General features: G+C 41.1%; 1 pseudogene; it reads left to right on the top strand.

Moving 5' to 3' along the window:
• Positions 1 to 3,269: 3,269 nt before the first annotated feature.
• On the top strand, positions 3,270 to 4,216 carry LOC137267626 (uncharacterized; annotated as a pseudogene).
• Positions 4,217 to 8,008: the final 3,792 nt, after the last annotated feature.

Below are 8,008 nucleotides of genomic sequence, written 5' to 3'. Positions count from 1 at the left end.
TGACTAAATTACAAGTACTAAAATGAGACATTTGTTTCATTATATATTTATAAACATGTACACATATAATAAACTGAAAAAATAGTAGAAGATATTACACCCAAGTATATGACATGAAACGCTTGAAAGGCTTGGGTTATTTTCAATGATTAAGAATATAGAACTTTCCCGCACATTTTCATAGCATAGACATCAATGAATACTATCACAGATACAGACAGACGAGTGAGGCTATTCATGGCATGAATTAAACATATCAGAAACTTAATACCTGTCAGAAGAAAGGTAACACGAGACATCTTACGGAATTTGAGTATGACATGTTATGGTTACGTAATTTGAACATAGGAAACTGTGAAAACACATCCAATACGTCTCTAGATTGTCCAGCTCCGGACCAGGAGAAATTTGTTTTCACTGCATGAGCTTTGCAACACAAAGGCTACTCGGAGATGCTGTTTCCGGATGTTGTAAACTTCCAGCCTTTCAGATAAACTTGCTTTCCTGAACACAAATACAGACAATAAAAGCATTAAAGAGGGCCGTGGGGAGAAGTATGTTTTCATAAACCATCAGTGTCTCAACCTTCTCCTAACCTTCTCCAAATGTATCCCTATAAAACTGTTTTCAAGTCATATGACCTGAAAATGTCTACATTACGTCTTGGCGACTCGTTGTTGAAGTATGTTGGACGTTATACGGAGAAAGAAGGGATCGTGACAAGGTCTCTGTCCGGAGCCACGGTGGCTGATATTCCCGATCTTTTGTGGGACATTGAGAACTTTAAGGTAGGAAACAGTTGAAGTATGTAGGATTTTGCACTGAATGAGGATTATTTCACGTGCGTAGTCGTAATATATCATTGGATATTGCTCGCTACAAAGCGCATATTATATTTTGATCGCCCATATGGATTCATTTCTGAAGTAATTTTGAATTCTAAATTGTTTCCAGTTCATCATCGTCCACGCAGGGATTAATGAGCTGGCGTACAGCGAGTCTGAAATTAATGTGAAACCAACGAATGTCGGAACCAAATGTCGCACGGAACGTGGCAATCATCAGCAAGATTGCCGATACATTCAAACTGCAAGAAAAAACTGGACCACCGGTAGATAAGAGTGTAGCAGACCTGGTGGAAGGTCTAATGTGTACTAAGTTGGATGAAGGCCGTAGAAATGAAATAATGAAAAAACATGACAGGCCTGAAAATTGCTCGAAGCTTAAGCCGCCTAAGGTTAACAATGAGATCTGGCGAATTATGGACCAATCTAGCAAATCTAAGGATCTGGGCAAGCAGCAGATCCAGGAGGCAATTTGCAGGGGACTTATTCCGATCACGCAGGTGATAAACACACTTTGCACAGGGAAAACCAGCACCTTGGATATCTCTGACTTAGTCAGTAACATAGTGGATGGTGTCGCCATGGTTGCGGCTGCAAATATGGATTTGAGCATGAGGCGCAGAGACGCAATCCGCGGTGACTTGAGACCCGAATTTATATCATTGTGTGGACCTAACACTCCAATTACAGAGTTTTTGTTTGGAGACAATGTGTCAGACCTGGTCAGCCACACAATAGTTACAGCAACTTTCGACACAACCCGCTGAGAGGCAGAGTATGTTTAGACCTCGTGGCAGAGGGGGTCGTTTTTTAGGGCATCACCCACAGCTACAATCTCCTCGCCCACCTTTCCCCAACATGGACAGATTCCAGCGTCGAGACGACAAGAGGAAACCAAAGATGTAGAGGAGGTGGGTGAAATATCAGCTTGCAGTGAAAAGGGTGAACAGCGGTTAGCTGGTAGATTATCCTTGTTTTCCGATGAGTGGTAGAAATTAACATCTGATAAACATATTCTTCAGACAGTACGTGGTAACAAAATTGAATTTTGTGAACAGCCATTGCAATATAAATTTCGGGAAACTAAACTGAACAAATCAGAGAGCGAATTTCTTGATGGGGAGATTAAGGATATGATGGCAAAGGGAGTTTTGGAAATACCCAAACCAAGTGAAAGAGAGTACATCAGTACTGTGTTTTTGGTACCAAAACCTAACGGGACTTACAGGGTAATTTTAAACCTTAAACAGTTGAACCACACTGTTCTGAAGGCCCATTTCAAGATGGAACATTTAATGTCGATCATTCGACTGATGACACCAAGTTGTTATATGGGTTCTATAGACCTAAAGGATGCATACTGTACTGTAAATATAGATCACAGGAAATACCTTCGATTCATTTGGAGAGGTGTACGATATGAGTATACATGTCTCCCCTTTGGTCTGTCATCTGCGCCGCGGATGTTCACCAAGCTGCCCAAACCAATATACAGCCACCTTAGAAGTGAAGGATATTTGTCAGTGTCTTACATTGATGACTCTTACCTGCAGGGGGAGAACTATGGACTGTGTATTGACAATATTAGCAACAACAAGATCCAGGCTAGAACAATTAGGATTTGTGGTGAATTATGACAAATCTGTGCTACAACCAGCAGGATCTATTGTTTTTCTTGGTTTTATACTGGACTCTTCTAACATGACAATATCAATTACCTTGAAGTTAGGGCAGTGTTTTGGGGTCTGAATTGTTTCACAGAACAATTGACTGGGCAGCATATTCGATTGCGAATTGACAATTCCACAGCAGTAGCATATATCAGCCACATGGGGGGCACAAAATCACAGGTCTGCTGTACTGAAGCAAGAGATATCTGGCTCTTTGCCATGTCTCATAACATGTGGTTGACCGCTGTTCACTTGCCAGGTAGTTTGAATGTAGAGGCTGACAGGGAGAGTAGAATCTTCCATGATGAGACGGAGTTGATGGTAAATAAGGAAATTTTTCACAAGATTAAAGATCATTTCTTCACACCTTCCATTGACTTGTTTACTTCAAGGTTAAATAAGCAAGCAGAACGGTATATGTCATGGTATATGTCACCAGACCCTGAAGCTTGTGCAATTGATGCTTTTATGTATGACTGGTCCCAGTATGCATTTTATGCCTTTCCTCCATTTAGTGTATTAGAGAGAGTGATACAGAAGATCCAAGCACACCAGGCAGAAGGCATTGTGGTTCTACCTTACTGGCCAACTCAGAGCTGCTTCCCAGCAGCAATGAAGCTCTGCATGTCCAGATTGCGGGCACTTCCAAGAGGGAGGCGAACACCATCCTAACTTACAAGCCAAGGGAAACTCATCCTCTGTATCAAAAGATGCAACTTCTAGTTTGCCATTTGTCAGGCAGGGTCTCGAGGTCATGGGGCTCCAGGAGGGGTCTATATCCATTATTATGAATTCTTGGAGAAGGGGTACTAGGGATCAATACCTGAACAAATGGAATCAGTTTTGTGTTAAGACTAGTAAAGACCCCTTTGTGGCAGACCCTGTGCTTGTCAATGAATTCTTGACTGAATTGTTTAATGAAGGTGCAGGATACAATGCTCTGAATACAGCCCGCAGTGCTCTTTCATCTATGCTGACAATGCCATCTGGTCTGCCGATAGAACAGCATCCCTTGATCAAGAGATTTTTGCGGGGAGTATTCAACTCTCGACCATCATTTCCTCGATACCAGACGACATGGGATGTTGGTATAGTCCTACAATACATTGAGGGACTTGGTGACAATGGTGAACTTTCTTTGAAGGAACTCACTCCAAAACTGACTATGCTACTTGCGTTAGCAACGGGCCAGAGAGCGCAGTCTCTCCAATTATGAAAACTAAGTAACATGTCAAAATCACAGAATAGAGTAATTTTTGTTCTTACCGACTTAGTAAAGCAGTCTAGACCACGTAGTCATATTAACCCGTTAGTTTTAGATAACTAGACCAGGACAACTTATGTATAGTCAAGTGCCTTCAAGTTTATTTAAAGAGAACAACAGAGTTACGTACAGAGCAGACGCATGACCAGCTGCTACTGAGGTACTGTACACCTCATAGGGCAGTCACAAGAGAGACTGTCTCCAGGTGGTTAAGATCACTCTGCAGAATGTAGGGATAGACATTAGCATTATTTTCAGGGCATAGCACCAGAGTAGCATCTACCAGTGCAGCCAACAGTCAGGGACTGTCCATCAAGACTATTATGGCAGTAGCTGGATGGTCTTCTGCAAATGTGTTTGCTAGATTTTATTGCAAGCCTTTAGAACAAGATATTTCTTTCGGGAGCGCAGTATTGAATACAGGTTCAGTAGATTAGCTTATAATATCAGTTAGTTAGATATATAGTCTGTGTTTGTAAACAACATACTTTACAATGGAACATACTGGGTGTTGTATTAAAGATTTGTAGTATAGATTTACTATTTGTGTTCATTCTTCCAATAACATACTTTGTACTGTGGACCTGCTTTTAAATCTCACGGGGTCTCACGTGACCTGGTGCCGAAGGAGAATTGAAAAATTGAACGAGACTTACCTTTAAGGTGAAGTTTGATTGAGATTCTCCGAGGCATCAGGGAACAAGTGAGATCACGTGCCACGCCCACCCACCCTACTTGGTATAGGGTTATATATATATAATATAATGGATATTCAGATAATTTTATAGCCCACAGTACAAGTTAAAGACTGAAGCCGATTCCTCACGAGCAATCTCACGTGATCTCACTAGTTCCCTCGGTCCCTCGGAGAATCTTAAACAAATTTCATCTTACAGGCAAGTCTCGTTTAATTTTTCAATTATGGGTAAACTCCATGCAGTGTCTGGCTCAGAACTTCACACATGGCGTGTGCCTATAAATGAAGGGAGATAATCATGTTCAATTGACTGGTACTCTGCCTATGCTACGGTCAGCAAGCTGGCTACACAAAGTAGTAGTGCAGCGATAGCGCAGCGCGGAATAGGGCAGGGGAACCAGTCTATCATGTTCAATAAACAAGAGTTATTTCCCTGTTGTCCCAAAGGGAGTTAAATCTTTTTGGCAAATGTGGTTAGAGACAATATATTTTACCTCGCTTAGACAATAAATGGCACAACATGGGTGCAGTGTTGCTACCCAATACTCTGGTTGGAAACGAATGAAACCGAGTGCTGATGTAGCCATGAAACGCCTTTAGATACAGTCCACCATTCTCAAGACGACACAACACGCCCTGGTGAACCGTGTGTAACTGTATTGTAATTTCAAGCAGAATCGTTTAATCAAAATAAAAGACGGCAACAGTATCAATATTACTTTAGATAGGAAAATAAGCATATCTAATAACCTCTGCTTAGTGTTACGGATCAAAAACCTTAAGTAACCACTTTCATTTCTCAGACTGAAAGACGAGATACTTGTTCATTAGAAAAGCAGTGGGTTCATATGACAGAGTGTTGAATGTTTTAAAAACCATAGACTTACATCAAAGCCATTCGAGAGCCTGTCTAGGTAGTATCATATTTTCCAGAAGACGAGACGAAATCTAAAACTGCCCTTTGCACAGACCCATACATGATATTGGGGCCCAAAACTGTTTCTAATGAAAATACATCATCAACCTCAAGTACAGCATTTCTGAGATTGTGTTGAATGTTATTGTGCCCAGGGCGTGTAATTAGAAAATGCTCGATATTTTCTGGCGTCTCCAAATTGCAATGGCCACATTCAAAAGAAACCGTAACGGTGAGGGACGGTTGTCCGAGTTGTCTCCCTTTGACCGAGTGCCACCGTTTCGCTTCCCGGATCATCCCAGCTAGTAATATTTATTAAGCCAGACGGATCCTTACCGTGTTCTCCTTGTTTAAATGGATTTCTTTCTGAGAAAGATTGCAATCTCACACTCGATAATATGAACGGTAATTTACACAAACGTACAATTTTTAAATAACTATCTTAGATGCAGAAATTAAACCGGCAAGGTCGACGCGGGATGTTTAGCACTGCTCGAAGACGTATAATTACGTGAATCGATTATAAGTGCTTTGAACAACATAGTTCACAACTCCACACACTGAAGTAAACATATTCCTGTCTCGATCATAATCCTTGTTTTTTCTGGTATCAATTTTACAGCCATGGGATATGGTTGTAAGACACACACTGACCTAAAGAGGCTGTAATATCCTAACCAGATTCGAACGTGAGGCTCTTGTATCGCAAACTGTTGTCAGCTCAGGTTATTTCGCCCATAATTGTTCTATACAAAAACGACAATGTATGTTGTTTGGGGTGTTTTGTTTACTACTGCTATCTTGAGATCGTTTCTGAACACATTTGACTGTGTAAACAATTCGTTGTTGTTCTGTATGTAGGAGCCGTGGCTACTGTTCGTGGATTTGTTGATATTTATGTTTCTTCTGTGCTGTGTCCAGGGCACAGAACATCAGGCACCGCTATATCACATCCACATCATCCGCCTTCTCCTCACCCAGAAGATGCGCCGGCGTCTTCGACGTCCTATAACGTACATAAACATCGTCATTAGCGACAGCATCACTGAACAGACATGTCCTCATGATTTAACCGACATGTTGATATGGGGTAGAGTTGGGGACAACATACCGAACACAGACTAACGACACGGAGATATGTGCACCGTCCATCGTGAATCCATTGTTTAAGTGTTAAAGTTTCAAAATAGATGACCAAATTTGATTTCGTTTGAAATGAATGTTTCTGCTTTCATTTTCCAGTTGTAAAGTCATGCAATGTTGATCTACAAACACAAGCAGAAACGAGCGATGACTTTAATGTGAATTTTCGAACTAAACGAAAACCATACTATCAGCAATACCGTGAACAAGGACATTTTTAACTCCGCTTTTGCATAGCTTCTATACTTTTCACTCTAAAACACCAGTATAATAGAAGGAATACTCTTATTAGGTGTTCAAATATGAGTAAAAAGGCCTAGAAATCAAGTTCTTTTTACACATTTTAATAAACATCAGCATTAAAAGAATTGTTAATGTTACGACTAATTCCTGTGAGCACACATGGGGCATTCACAAAGAAATGCATAAATTTGAAATTTCTATATCCTCTTGTCCAAACAGACCCTTCATCGTACTTAGCCCTTTACCATCTAGTTTTCAATTCACATCATAAAGTTCCGGTGTTCCCATGATGTTATCTAACACGCATCGCCTTTTGGGTTCAAGTCCATGTGGCGCCGCTCCCCACGATATTGTTGAGTGCGATGTGAAACTCCCCGCCCCACCCCAACACACGCAACATCCCCCAAGCATCCTTCCATTACATCTCAGCGGCTGAACCCTTTTCGACAGCATTAACTCAGTCGTAAAGCGGTCATATACTGGACAACTTCTCCATCACGAATTAAATTTCAAATTCTTTCAAACTAAAGTAATTAAATACGAGCCATCTCAGTATAATTTCGATGCAAGTACTCACTCATCATAGAAGACATGAGCATAAACCATGCCAGCGTCATCATCTTGCCTGTACGACTTCACGACGACGGCGTTGCTGTCTGATACGGCACAAGAAATAGAAGAAGCGTTGTCCTAACTGCTGTGCATCCAGTCCGCGTTTATATATCACCACAGCTGATGGTATATGTGTTTAGTCACTGCATACTGTCTGTCTATTGTGTGTATTACGTCGGCGTTAACTATAAACTCCACTGATGTGGATGTGTCATGAAAAGTGAACCTTTCAATTTTAAGTTCAAACACGGTCAATTGTTCTCAATGAAAAACCAAATAGATATTTTACAATAAACAGGTGATAGCGAATGAGCTGATTTAGGTCCGTTTCGATCCATATTTATTTTCATCACATCTGCTTGATTATTGCTGGGTCGGCGGGGTAGCTTAGTGGTCAAAGTGTTCGCTCGTAAGGCCTGAGCCCCGAGTTTGACTCTCAACATGGCTACAAAGTGTTAGTCCATTTCTGGTGTTCCCGGCTGCGATTTTGCAGGAACATTGCTAAAAGCGGGGTAAAATCATACTCACTCACTCACTAATGATTGCTCGTGTATTTCACCTAAATGGTAAATGTCTGAGGCCGGCATTACTTTGGCTATAAGAGTGAGTGAGTTTTAC

Source organism: Haliotis asinina, chromosome 16, assembly GCF_037392515.1.
Source record: "Haliotis asinina isolate JCU_RB_2024 chromosome 16, JCU_Hal_asi_v2, whole genome shotgun sequence".
NCBI lineage: Eukaryota > Metazoa > Mollusca > Gastropoda > Lepetellida > Haliotidae > Haliotis > Haliotis asinina.
This window is presented reverse-complemented; position numbering and strand designations above follow the sequence as displayed.